Here is a 15,590-nt window from a genome sequence, read left to right on the forward strand (position 1 = left end):
TTTTGGATCAGACTCAGATTTCGCTTATGCGTGAAAGGAAAGTGTAGATATCACAACAAAAATAGGGGCTGATGTTTTCACTGAATTCTCTTATCTTGGTAGAATTCAAAAGTTGCCAAAATATTTTGTGATATAAATTTGTAATGTGCTGCATGAAGACAGTCTAAAACCTATATGACCAACTAATTCCAAATCTTTAGTATTTGATGAAGTTTCACAAATAGCAGACAGTGAAACTGAGATGTTTATTTCTAACTCTGGAATGTTTAGAGGAATCATTTTTCTAAACCCAAAAAGCATAAATTTTGTGTATAAACAAATGTTACTACCATTGACAAAAATTTATTCACTCAGCACTGAATCATTGGAGATAGATATATCTATCTATCTATATCCGAATCCCACTCCAGCTACTGCCAGGTCTGGGTGTTGATGAGTCCTCTCCATTTGGCTCGGTCCTTCCACCACTTTTCTTCCTCCACTTGCTGCCAGGTCACACCTCTCCTTTCTACAGATATTCTCACTCCCATTTTCCACCGTATTCTTGGGCACCCTATAGGTTTTTTCCCATCCCTCTTTAGTTCTACCATAATTTTGGGGAGTCTCTGCCCGTGCATCCTCCTAACATGCCCATACCATCTTTCTTTCAATTTCCTCTCTCATACTTTCTTGTTTAAGGTCCTTTCTAATATCTACATTCCTTACTCTGTCCATTCTTGTTTTTCCCTTAACTGCTCTGAGAAATTTCATTTCCCCTACTTGCAGTCTGCTCCAGTCCCTTTCTGTCATTGTCCATGTTTCTCCACCATAGGTGATGATAGTGATGTAATAATTCTTATACATAAGGAATTTTGCTCTTTCTGAAACTTCATTATTCCAAATCAGGTGTTTTATTGTTTGGTAGAAATTGCCTCCCTTCTGTAACCTCCTATTAATTTCGTTAGTTATTCTTCCATCCCTAGATATTTCACTCCCTAAATAAGTGAAACTTTCTATCACTTTGAGGGGTTCTCTATTCAAGGCAATATCTCCGTTGATCCCTTTCTCTCTTCCAAATACCATTACTTCACTCTTATCTTTATTTATTTTTAATCCATACATTTTCATTATTTCCTTCCACGCATCAAGCTGTAACTGCACATCTACCTCTTTATCACCTCATATTACCTTATCATCTGCAAAAATCATCTTTCTGTCTTTTTCTTTCACTATATCTTTGACTGCCCTATTCATTCCCTCCATCATAACATTAAAAAGTGCGGGAGATAGAATACTTCCTTGCTTTAGTCCTTGTCTTATTTAGAAGTATTCAGAGTTCCCCAATGGTGTTCTAATTCTACAATTGTGTCCTCTGTACATTGTATTTATAACATTAATGTATCCATCTTCTATATCTATCTTCTTCATTTATTCCCAGAGTCTTTCCCTGTCAATTGAGTCACAAGCCTTTCCTATGTCTATAAAAACCATTATCACCCTTTTTTTATACTCTCAACTTTTTTCCATCAGTTGGCGGATAGAAAATATCAGGTCGACCAGGCTTCTCCCTTTTCTAAACCCATGCTGTTCTTTACTCATCTCCTTTTCTATCTTTTCACTATTTGATTTAGTAAAATTCTTTCAAAAATCTTGGCTGTATGACTCATAAGGGTTATTCCTCTGTAGTTTTTACAAAGTCTTTTATTGCCTGTCTTGAAGATGGGAACAATGTCTCCTGTTCTCCAGTCATCAGGTATTGTACTATTTCTCCACATGCTTTATAGTACTCTATACAGCCACTGCATTCCCACTGGACCTGCTGCTCTTATCATGTCCACTGATACTTCATCAGGTCCTGGGGCTTTCCCCCCATTCATCTTCTTCACAGCTTTTTCCATTTCTTCCCGTGTAATTTGTCCTAATTCTGCTTCCCAGCTTCTCTCAATTTCTCCATTATTTGTTGTTTCCTCATGTACCTGCTCCTCAGCGTTTAACAGCTTCTTAAAATGTTCTTTCCAGAGGTCTTTTATATTCCCTGGACCTTCAATAATGGTACCATCCTCTGTTTCCATCTTTACTGGTACTTCAGAAGCCTTCCTTTTATTTTTCATCATTTTATAGAACATTTTCTTATTGCTCTTCACATCTTCAAAATTTTTGTAAACTCTTCCAATGCCCTTTTCTTTGCTGTTGCCACTATTTCTTTGCACTTCTTCTTTTCCTCTATATATCTTTTATGGTCTTCGTCATTTTTAGTTTTCCACCACTTTCTCCATGCTCCATTTTTTCTTCTAACTGCTTGGATTGTGGTATCATCCCACCATCTTGTCTGTCTCATTTTTTCCTTTCCATTCTTTTTCTACATCACAGAAAACTTCTTTTGGAAATTTTTGTGTGATTAATTCTCTGTACTTCTTAGCACATTCACTCTCCTTCAGTTTCCAATCCTGTATCCTCATCACTTTCTTCTGTTTTCTATTTTTCACACACTGATTCATTTTCCATTGTCCCACCAGTAATCTATGGTCTCCATCTGCACTCACACTTGGAATTACCTTCACATTTGTTACTTTATCTCCCCATTCCCTATCTACAAGAATATAATTAATTACTCTCTTGGTTCTTCCATCCCAACTGTATCTGGTGATAACATGACTTTCTCCCTTCATAAATCTGCTGTTTGCTATTTTCATTCCAATCCTCTGGCACAAATCCAGGAGTCTTTCCCCTTCTTCATTTTTGCCTCCATACCCAAAACATCCCAATACTTGCTCAAATCCCTTTCTGTCTTTCCCCACTTGTGCATTAAAATCTCCCATCACTATATTAGCACCCTCTATATGGTTTTCTAACACGTTTTCAAAGTCCATCTTCTCTTCTTCGCTACATCCCACTTGAGGTGCATAAATCTGGATTACTTTTAGTGTTTCCTTTTGGAATTTCAGGTTTAAGTTTATGATCATGTCTGATATATATCTCACATTTTCAATACAGCTTTGTACATTCTTGTTCACCATCACTGCCACACCATTTCTTCCAGACCTGTTATTCCCACTCCAGTACAGTTTTCCTCCTCCTCTCAAATTCTTCTCACCTTTTCCCTTCCACTTTGTTTAGCTTAATCCCAATATATCTAACTTCCTCTCTGTTAGTACATCTGTCATTTCTTCCATTTTTCCCTTGAGGGTTAACATATTAAGGGTGCCAATATTTAGGTTATTTTTTAGTCCAGTTGAATTCATCTTCTTGTACCAATGAATATCATCAGGTCTCCCATCATTTGCACCAGTACTTGGAGAAGCAGTGGGGTCAAATCCTGAATGGTTTATTCGGAGGCTCGTCTGTGTTTTGAAAGCAATATATGAAGACTTTCCTACTGGCTTGCTAGGCCTAATGCAAGAAAGGATTTTCAGTTGGGGTTGTCTCCCTTAGCCTTTGGAGTTTCTCCTCCACCACAAGGCAGTGGTTCCCTTCTCATTTAATCCCCAGAAAGAAGGATTGCCTCATCTGCCAGCTACGCTGTTCCGAAGTCTTCCTTCTCCGCTGTCGCTGTCATTAAGGTCTTCACCCGTAACCCTGGGCATGGGTTCTGTGTTATACCCCATGGGATTGGGTCCCTGCCTGAACTCAGCCATCCTAGCATTCCAGCCTACTGAAGTGTAGGATGCCCACCCCTGCAACGTGGGTGCGCCAGACAGGAATTACCCCAGTGGAGGAATAGGGAAGGGTACCCTACCTCCCTGGAGCAAGGTTAATGATTGTGTATGGTGCCACAATCAAAGGCTGGAGGTAGATATAAAGATATTAAAAAATGTTATTATGAGACATGAACAACAAACCCGAGTGGAGATTGATAATTTTCTTCCATTGGTCAAGTTGCTAGAGCAATATAAATTTGTATGACGTGATTTGTAGAAATTAAGCCAAATAGCAGTGACTACTTCAGCTTCCTCTGCAGCATTTGAAAGAACATTTTCGTGGATGCAGGATGTTTCAGTACAATAATGGAAAATGACTTTCAATATTTTGCTTCCACTAGGAAGTACACATATTGGAAAATATAGTTTATATACGTAGGAAATGGGATATCGGCAGTGTGATAAGAGAAAAGTGACACAGCATAGAGATACAATTTCCACACTATTTATTAGTAAGCACATATACGTAAGACTTGTAAGTTTATACAAGCATACAGAGCATACTAACTCCTAGTGTCTTGTGGAGCAGCCATCATTTACAAAGCCAGAGATGTTACACTGCTCCCTCCCCCACTGTAGTGCAGAGCATATAATGAGAGGCTGCGGGGCATCGTATGTTTAAAATGATGTGGGTGGCTGTGTGACAGTGGACACAGTGGAAGACATATCATAGCCAGCAAAGTGTGCCAGGGGCACAGGGCACACCAAAAGCTCAACGTCAGCAGTGCAACTATGGATTGTCACCACCAGCGTTAGCAGAGTGTACTGTCTGCTGAAAAACTGGAGGAGAGTCCTGCCATGTCAATATCTGATGGGACAGGAGTGGTGTATGTCAGTGCTTGCACCTGACCACCTGTCCATGTAAGTAGTGGTAATCATGAGGTTGTATCAAGTAATGTGATGGATACAGCATCAGGCAGAAAATTGTGGAGATCGACACACTTGTAAATTGACTAACAGGTACATAGGAGGTGGTGGGGCAGGGAGTGTCAGTTTTGGCAGGTCTGCTGAAGTCAACACCAGTTTGAGCTGGTTCACTGATACTGTTATTTGTTTTCCAGCAATTACAATATCAAAAGTATTGCATTTCAACACTTGGTATGATCCTGTAAATAGTTGTTTGTAGTGTGGATTTCAGTTCACCTGTATGTAGCATCACATGCAAACATGTGGCCAGGTCTTTATGAATTAAAGTTTGTCATGTCATGTACTGCGGGTGGAGGGAGGCACACAGGTGTTTTTTGTGCCTGTACAAACACGTGCGACTAAGCCTAGTCAGTCCTGGTCTGTGAGGGTTGTTTAGTGTGCTGTGATTTCAGCAGGTAGAGTGAGGGGCTCGTCTTATAGTATTTCTGCCAGTAACGCACTGAGGTCATCTTTGTGTAATGTGCGAACACCCAGAAGAATGCACAGAAGGGCCTCCACCCACGATTCTGAGTGGCATATGAGTGCAGCTTTCATCATCTGATGCCGTTGTTCCATGAGGCCATTGGTTTGGGGGGTAGTAGGCTGTTGTGTGGAACCAGTTGCATCCATATAGATGGCAAAAGTCACTGAACAGTTGGAATTCAAACTGCTGACCCTTGCCCAACATTAAGGAGACCAGGCAGCTGAATCTGGCAATTTGACTGTTGACAAAAGTTTTTGCTACACTCTCTGCTGATATGTGGGAAGTGGGTGTGGCCTCCACCCCTCATGTCATCCAATCTATAATTGACAAAATGTAATGGTAAGCAAGCGATTTGAGGAGTGGCCCTACAATGTCAATCTGGACGTGCTGGATTTGCCTCTTCGGAATCAGGAATGTACCAAAGGTGGGCTGTGTGTGGTGGCTGATTTTTGACTGCTGGTACAGAATGGCAGTCCTGGTCCACGTGGCACAATCCTTTGTAATGTTAGACCAATCAAACTGTTCTGTGATGAGGTGTGCAATAGGGTGAATGCCCGGATGTGCAAGGTTGTGGGTAAGGTGAAAAATTGTTCTGTGATATAGCACTTGGACAACTGGCCAGACCTATCCATTTGAAATGTCACACCAAATTCGTTTGGTATTCCAGGTAGTGTGCATTGTTGCAATTGGAGTCCAGTGTTTGGTTTCTTAAACAAGCTGTGGAGATCGGAATCTGTTACTTGTGCATCTGCCATTCTATCGAAGTCCAACTGTGCTGATGTAGCAGTGATATGGGAAAGGTAGTCTTCCCTGCTGCAAAATCTAGGTGGTGGAATCTCCTGGGTGTAGAATCCACCAACAGGTTATGGAACGCATCTGCCTATGTACAATGGTCTATATATATATATGGTAAGGAGTATCCCTTCAACGTCATCTTGAAAGAAACAAATTGATTCACATATGGCTAGTAGTTTGAGGTCAGATGAGGACCATTTTTTCTGGATGTAAATGAGTTTGTGTGAGAAAAACCTGAGTGGCTGACATCCAAACCTCCAGATGTCAGACACTCAGATTGGTACCAAATGTTGTGTGCAATAGAGTATCAACCAAAACACCGATTTAGTGTGGTCTAAGTGCTGTCGTCCAGTAGAACATATATAGATGTTAATTGAAAGTAACACCAGAACTACAGAGCACAGAAAAAGTGTATCTGTGAATGATAGTTTTGTAGATCTTATGTGGATGAGTTGGTAGAGTGTGAGGCCGCCATACCAAATTTCCTGCATTCAAACCCCACTGTTGTTTTAATTGTTTATGCATGAAAATGCTATACAGGAGAACATTTTCCTGACATTTAAAAATACTTTGTTAGCAATGTACTTCTGGCAGTCTGCTTTCACTTTGTTAGTTGAAACATGCAAACTTTTAGAGTCTATTTGTATAGACAGGTGTGGTGTTCTGTTGGACATGTGCCACAGAACAAACACCACTGGTGATGAAGCCACTAGTGCCTTTGAGTAAAAAACACACACACACACACACACACACACACACACACCTTTTTAACCCCTAAGGTAAGTCTTTCCACTCCTGGGATTGGAATGGCTCTCTAAGGTAAGTCTTTCCACTCCTGGGATTGGAATGGCTCCTTACCCTCTCCCTTAAAACCCACATCCTTTTGTCTTTTCCTCTAATTCCCTCTTTGCTGATGAAGCAACCTTGGGTTGCGAAAGCTTGAAATTTGTGTGTATGTTTGTGTGTTTTTTATTGTGTCTATCTACCAGCACTTTCCCATTTGCTATAAAACACTCTGGCAACGTCTCCACAGAAGATATACAAGATATTAAGTTATACTTTTCCTGTGCTCTGTAGTTCTTGTGTTAATTAATGTTTAGGCCTGGTCTGCTGAATTGCAGCACATAATATGAACTAAATGGGAGTTTTGGTTGATACTCTGTCAACATACAATGTTTGGTACCAATCTGAATGTCTGACACCTAGAGGTTTGTGTGTGAGTGATTCCACCAATCTCTTGTTGTAAAGCAACCCTGATCATGTGAATGCTGGCATCAGATGTGATATTTAGATATGCAGCACATGATGGGTTGGCAAGGGTTGCGGTGTGTAACAGGTGTTCTTTTATTTTGTTGAAGGCTGCCTGCATTTGAGGTGTCCAATCAATGTGTCATTTACAGGATATATTCTTGCTGTGCAGCGCTTGGGTGAATAGTAGCCAAGTCTCAGCAGTGCGTGGCAGTTGGTCCTTTAGAAATTTATGACCCCCAAAAACCTGTGCAACTCTTGCTAGTTGCTGCAAAGTGGGAGAAGATGTTTTCTCAGGAGTAGGACGCACCCCAGATGTGTTAACATGGTGTCAGACAAGGGTCACTCAGGGCGTTGGAGTGGGCATTTATCATTGTTTATCATGAACTAGTGAGATGCCAGCATATAAAGGACGATACACACTTGGTTGTCATGGTTTAGCATGTATTGTGAAAAGATCATGACATCATCTAGGTAAACACAACAAAAAGGCAAACTGAACAGTATGCTATCAATAAATCTTCGCCATATCTGTGCTGCCTTTTTTAGCCCATACGGCAAATAGAGGACTCAAAGATATTTAATGGCATGATTATTACAGTTTTTGGTATGTCTTATCTGCCATTACAATAGGTATGCTGTTTTGCAATCAATGACACAGAAAATTTTTGTCCTGACCAAGATGTGGGAAAAAATACATGAGGTCAGAGTAGAGTAATTGTTAATGATTGTGTGGGCATTAAGATAGTAGTAGTTGCTGCATAGGCTCCAAGTACTGTTCTTTTTAGAAACTTGTTTAATTAGGGAGGTGCAAGCACTTTCTGATGACCTGATGATGCTAGCTCACAAAAGTTCATCCACTGCAGCTTTAGCCATTTTAAGTTTTTGTGAAGTTACACAATAGGGACAATGACAGACAGGGGGACCTGCTGTGGTTGTAAAGTGGTTTTCTGTACCATCCCACATGGCACAGATTGCGTGTGGTCTAATGTGTGAGCATGGAGTGAGTCCGGAAAGTGGGTGTAACATGATTCACTATCACCATTAATGTCACAAGGCATTGTCTTGTGAGTGCACTTGACTGGGGTTGTGGTACTCCACTAACCTGAGAAGTGTCAATAGTAGCAGTACCATGGTAATGATAAGTGTCGAGATGATGAAGACCATCGAGATGATGTTGAGCTGTATGTAGCAATGCGGTAGCATCCACGATTTGTTTCCATAGTTATTCTTTGGTGAGGTGTGCGACCTCATTGTCATCATGTAATGGTGAGTATTTGGGTGCCTTTAAGCATAGCCTAGTTGAAAAATGCTTTACTTTGTAGCTCCAGAGGTCAAGTGGTGTGTCGAGCAGTTGCAGTGTGACCAAGGCCAGTGCATAGCTAGAAGGTAGTGCATCGCTGACCGCACCATGGATCAACTGAGTTAAATCTGGCAGTAGTTAGTATTGCCAATGGTGACAGTGTAGCAGGCATGAGAGTAGGTGGTAGAGTGCTCACATCGGCCCTAGTATCAATGAGGAAATATGTGTGTAGGTACCTGTTAGGAATGAATAGTCAGGGACCATCTGCCTGTTGAAATGCTGCATCGGTGGCAATTTTTTGTGGTGTGCAGAGTGCAACCATTCCTCAGATTGCTGCAGATTTTAATGCTGGATAATCAACAAGTGTCAGCGTGCAAAACATTCAATGAAAAATTGTCAGTATGTGCTTTTGGAGCCTAGGCTCACTCGTGTACTCTTGATGACTGCACGACACAAAGCTTTATGCCTTGCCTGGGGCCATCAACACTGACGTTGGACTGTTGATGACTGGAAACACGCTGCTTGTTCGGACAAGTCTTGTTTCAAATTGTATCAAGCAGACATGTGTAAAGGTATGGAGACAACCTCATGAATCCATGGACACTGTGTGTCATCAGGGGACTGTTCAAGCTGGTGGAGGCTCCCCAGACCACCAACTCATACTCATACTAATTTATCAACAGGCTTGCAAGATCCAAGGTATCAATTTCCTCCAGCAGTACTTCAGACATTAGTTGAGTCCATGCCATGCTGTGTTGCAGCGCTTCTGTGTGCTCATGGGGGCCTTACATGATATTAGACAATGTGTACCAGTCTCTTTAGTTCTTCAGTGTAGAATCATACCACTTTACACTGTATCCAAATATTTTTACAATTCCAAGTACATTATGACTTGCAACTTGCATATATTGGGGGAGAATACTATGGCACTCAGAATTAAAATAAATAACATTACCATTTCCTTATTCACACACACACACACACACACACACACACACACACACACACACACACACACACACACAAACTGCTGGAAGTATAGCAGTTTCGCTTTTATTTACTCATTATTTCAATCATCTTTATTCTGAAGAATAAACATGAGATATGGGTATACATCAGGTGCTAGTACCGTGTCAGTATCCCCACTGCAGTGGGAACTTACATGAGGGCACACATCTCATACATTAAGTATAAAACAGACAGAAAAACAAATTAAATTGCAAATCAAAGAACAAATAATTTTGAAGAACAAATACAATTGCTCCTGTAGTAGAGTCCCTAGAAGTCAAGGTTAAGAGTTGAGTACTTCTACCCAATACTAGCCTGGGCATTGGGCAGACACCAGGGCAAAGCATGGATGGATGGTGTGTTATACTTCATCGCTTTCTCCATATGGCACCAGTCAAGCTAAAAATGGTCGCCAAATATCTGGGCATTGACTATGTGGGTTTGGTCATCTTTGACCACAACACCATCGAGCTTGCAGAGTCCTTCTGGTGTACATTGAGACATCACAGCCCCTTTCCACTACTCCGTACATGAGATACTTCACGAATTGGTCATGTCACTTCATGCAGGACCTGTGTGTTTGTCGGCAAGCCTGGATGACATGACTGGCAGTATCGACGGCTCTGCAGCCCACATGGCAATGGGTGTCAGCCATCTGCCGACAACTATACCATGCTTTGGAAAGCAAAGCATTTATGAGGGTGCAGATGGCATTTATATGTAATGACCATACTGGGGTCAACTGGTGTTGGTGAGCCACTGGTGCTGCCCCTGGATAGCAGCAGACTCGAGAGGGCCACTCCATCAAAGGCGACATGTAGGTGAACCGCCACATCTCCTCAGCAGCTCCACTGTCTTCAGGAGCTGGCCTTCCCATGTCAAGTACCGCTCAAGCACTGCAACCTTGCGCTGTACCTCACCCAGGCCCATTTTGTCCACAGCTGGCCCCATCTTCTGCAATGTCAGGAGTTGTGATCACCAGAGAGTATGATCCCCTTGGGCCACAGGGGCATGGAAGTAGCCCAAGGGGGTGTCAGCTGGGAGGCAGAACTATCCACTGACAGCTGCTCACACTACATGGTCCGTGCCATTCAGGGCACCAATCCAGTTGCGACTGAGGATCAGCACATGATACAGGCCCGGGAGCAGAAGATGCACAACGGCATAGAGGCACTGTTTCTTCCTCAGGAGAGTCTGGGTGATGACGTCCAGCTCCTCCTGCAGATGGCAGTGAGAACTGAGGAGGCACCAACCCGAAGAGGGGAACTGCAAACCCAGGTGTGGGAGGTCTCACCCACGCTTAGTGCTGGAATGGTGCCGTTGCCACACATGAAGGTGATGGTCTCATCCATCTTCACCTTCTTCTCATGGACTGAGGCCACCAAGGTAAGGGCAAAACACTTCTGCATGTCAGTGTGCAGCCCCCGAGATGGGGTGGCTTCATTCATGAGGGACTGCAGGCCCCTCTTCATTGATGTGAACAGCAGGACATCATCAGCAAAGGCTACAGTGTTGACTCCGTGACCTAAAATCCCAGCTTCTATGTGGTAAGGCAGACAATAAAGCAGCACGTCCATGGCCATGTTGAAGAGGAAGAGAGTGAGAGGGTCCCCCTGATAGGCACCCCTTGATGGCTGCATGACCACACTCATACACTCATGGTGCCGCTGCCTGTTATCATAATTGTGGTGCCCCTGTAGCAGCCCTCAATGTAGTCAGCAAATTCTCTCAGAAGGCCATGCACCTTCAGCACAGATGTAGGGCAGCATGGTCTAGCAGGTCGAACATCTTGGTCATGTTGAGAGATGCAACAAAGAAAGGCAGGAGTCGACTAGATTTCTCCAAGATGGAAGTGTTTTCCAGCATCCTATCCTGAGGAATGAATGTCCACTGACATTCATCCACAGAACACATACAGCTGCACCACACGTGAGGCCAAAACCTTGTAAAAGATCCTAGCCAGTGCCAAGCTTATGGTGACAGATGAAAGTCAGTGGGGCATGCAAGTGAAGCCATTTTAGAGAGCAAGGTGGTCCAGGCACAGAGGAGGTAGCCAAGGAGTGCTCTTGCAATGAGGAGATTCATCACATATTGCACAGTAGGCATCTTAGCTCAGCAGGAGTTAGGCCATCTGGACCCAGCGTGGAACTCCTGGGTGGCAGGGAAGCTGCGATCTCTTTGGCTGTGACTGGTCTGCATAGGCAATCAAAGTCCACAGGCTAATAGTGCAGCAGGAAGCTGTCACTGGTGTCGCCAGTGGTGGACACTGGCTGCTGCTGGAGGAGGTTGGCCCAGACGTCCTGCAGGCCAGAGATGTCAGGTGGTGCCTGCAGCAGTGCACTGTCCAGGAGACCCAACACACAATCCTGGGTGTGGGCAAACTCCCACTGGCACTGCTTCCACCACCACTGTGGTGGCTGCTGCTGCTTAGGTGGTGGGTGTGGCAACTTCTTTTGAATCTTCCACTCCTTAGAGCTGGCAGCAGCAAGGGCATCCAGGAGCATGCCTGACATGGTAGCAGCCGCAAACAGATAATCTGATCTAGGGCTGAGATGAAGATGCAGGAAGCCCTGTGAGATGCTCTCAGTTGGCTGCATCGACACTGGCACTTGGCAGCAGCATCCTGGTAATGATTCTGAACCCTCCCCTGTCCAGTGGTAGTGACCTATTTGGCCCTGGGCTGGACGCCAGTGCCTTCCTCGTCCCTCTCCTGTGGGATGGCTAGAAACTCCTGCACATGCTATCTGTGTACAGCCACGTCTCTGGCCCTTGATGGCATCGAGTGTCCTGTCAGGAAAGAAAACCTCTCCTCATGTGCAGTCTTCCCTCCTCCTTGTGGGCCTGTTGATTTTGACATTTGGAAGACTGCACCAGGGGCTGGTGTTATACCTCCTTTGCATTGTACCCTTTATAGTTGGGGGGCAGCAGTACAAATAACAGGAGCAATGGACTTCCTGCTGGAGGTGTCAGCCCAACTATTCCAGCACCTGCTCAGCCAACTGGTTCTGTGTAGGAGTCACAGCACACACCTGCCTGGAATGCAACTGTGCTTTCGCTAAGAGTCTGGCTTGGGGGTCCACTACCGCCAACAACACCAAGTGTCCACCAACATAGAGATCAACACGGACTGCAAGATGGTGAGGTAGACTGAGGAGGAGGCCCTGTTGCTTGTCTGGACAGAAGCCAAACTGTTCCATGGGAGGGTTGCCCAGTTCTTCTTTGCCAACCCTGCACCATGCATCAATTCGCTGCAGATCCTCCTGAATTTCAGTACAATTTTCCATTGTTACAACCTCTCGATATACCACAGCATCATCCGCAAAAAGCCTCAGTGAACTTCTGATGTCATCCACAAGGTCATTTATGTATATTGTCAATAGCAACGGTCTTATGATACTCCCTTGCGGCACACCTGAAATCACTCTTACTTCGGAAGACTTCTCTCCATTGAGAATGACATGCTGCGTTCTGTTATCTAGGAACTCCTCAATCCAATCACACAATTGGTCTGATAGTCCATACGCTCTTACTGTGTTCATTAAAAGACTGTGGGAAACTGTATTGAATGCCTTGAAGTCAAGAAACATGGCTTCTACCTGGGAACCCATGTCTATGGCCCTCTGAGTCTCGTGGACGAATAACGCAAGCTGGATTTCACACGACCGTCTTTTTCAAAACGCATGCTGATTCCTACAGAGTAGATTTCTAGTCTCCAGAAAAGGCATTATACTCGAACATAATACGTGTTCCAAAATTCTACAACTGATAGACGTTAGAGATATAGGTCTATAGTTCTGCACATCTGTTCAACATCCCTTCTTGAAAACAGGGATGACCTGTGCCCTTTTCCAATCCTTTGGAATGCTACGCTCTTCTAGAGACCTACAGTACACCACTGTGGGGGGCAACTTCCTTCGCATACTCTGTGTAAATTAGAACATTAAGTGAAGTTCAGAGGTGTTATATTCAATATGATGTCCCTTTCTTTCATGCACCTGCTGCCCTTTAATGGTTTTGAAACTGCATGGAGAATAGGGATGTTTAAAGCCAACTTGAACATCAAGGACATGAGGAAGGTGAGTACATCTCCGGACATGTTGTCGCTGTTAATGCACTGCTCTAGCTGAGAGACCAATCTCGCATTTTGGGCATGAGACTTTGCTGTTACTACCTGGTGAATTCAGATTTCTGCTAGGGGTCAAGTTAGCACTTGTATCAGTAGTTAAGTAAGGCCCCTGTACATTCAAGACCTCCATCCAAGGCAAATTTGCTTGTTCCATTGCTTACTAATATCTCCTCATGGAGACGGGGAGTTTGGGCTACAAACCCTAGTCTCTGCAGCCGCACAGCCTCATATGTGATGTCTTACAGCACACTTATTGAAGAAACACCATTGCCCCCACAAGCAAAAGCACAGTCACTACAAGTCCAACAGCATTCAGGGAGGGTACTGACAGTATGCCAGCATGGCTAACCCCTCCCGCCCCCCCAACTCCACCCACAGTCCTTGTGTTAGTGAGATTCCTCTCACAAGGTTTTTTAAGTCCCTTAAGAGAATCATAGTTACTCCCACCCCTCCTACATCTACATCTACATCTCAACAGATATTCCACAAGCAACCATAAAGTGTGTGGTGGGGAGTACCCTGTAACACTATTTGTCATTCCCGCTCCTGTTCCACTCGCAAATAGAGCAAGTGAAAAAATGACTGTCTGTACACCTCCACATTATTGTTGAGGACTTCAGTCCATAGACTGGTTTGATGCAGCTCTCCATGCTACTCTATCCTACCCAAGCTTCTTCATCTCCCAGTAACTACTGCAACTTACATCCTTCTGAATCTGTTTAGTGTATTCATCTCTTGATCTTTCTCTATGATTTTTGCACTCCACACTGCCCTCCAATACTAAATTGGTGAGCTCGTGATGCCTCAGAACATGTCCTACCAACCAATCCCTTCATCTAGTCAAGTTGTGCCACAAATTCCTCTTCTCCCCAATTCTATTCAGTACCACCACATTAGTTACATGATCTACCCATCTAATCTTCAGCATTCCTCGGTAGCACTACATTGAAAAAGCTTCTATTTTCTTCTGATCTAAACTATTTATTATCCAGGTTTCACTTCCATACGTGACTATGCTCCATACAAATACTTTCAGAAAGGACTTCCTGACACTTAAGTCGAAACTCGATGTTAACAAATCTCTCTTCTGCAGAAATGCTTTCCTTGCAATTACCAGTCTACATTTTATACCCTTCCTATTTCTACCATCATCAGTTTTTTTCTCCCCAAATAGCAATACTCATCTATTACTTTAAGTGTCTCATATCTTAATCTAATTCCCTCAGCATCACCTGATTTAATTCAACTATATTCGATTATCCTCATTTTGCCTTTGTTGATGTTAATCTTATATCCTCCTTTCAAGACACTGTCCATTCCGTTCAACTGCTTTTCCAGGTCCTTTACGGTCTCTGACAGAATTACAGTGTCATCAGCAAACCTCAGACTTTTTATTTCTTCTCCATGGTTTTAATTCTTACTCCAAATTTTTCTTTTTTGTTTCCCCTTTACTGCTTGCTGAATATACAGACTAAATAACATTGGGATAGGCTACAACCCTGTCTCACTCCCTTCCCAACCACTGGTTCCCTTTCATCTCCCTTGACTCTTATAACTGCCATCTGGTTTCAGTACCAATTGTAAATAGCCTTTTGCTCCATGAATTTGACCCCTGCCACCTTCAGAATTTGAAAGAGAGTATTCCAGTCAACATTGTTAAAAGCTTTCTCTGAGTGTACAAATGCTAAAAATGTAGGTTTGTCTTTCCTTAACGTATGTTCTAAGATAAGTCGTAGGGCAGTATTGCCTCATGTGTTCCAACATTTCTATGGAATCCAGACTGGCCTTCCCCAAGGTCAGCCTCTATGAGTTTTTCCATTCATTTGTAAAGAATTCATATCAGTATTTTGTAGCCATGACTTATAAGTTGACAGTTAAGTAATTTTCACACGTGCTCTCTTTGGCATTGGAATTATTATTTTCTTCTTGAAGTCTGAGTGTATTTGACCTGTCTCATACATCTTGCTCACCAGATGGTAGAGTCCTGTCAGAGCTGTCTCTACCAAGGCTATCAGAATTCTAATGCAATGTTGTCTACTCCTG

Source organism: Schistocerca gregaria, chromosome 3 (assembly GCF_023897955.1).
Source record: "Schistocerca gregaria isolate iqSchGreg1 chromosome 3, iqSchGreg1.2, whole genome shotgun sequence".
Classification (NCBI taxonomy): Eukaryota; Metazoa; Arthropoda; class Insecta; order Orthoptera; family Acrididae; genus Schistocerca; species Schistocerca gregaria.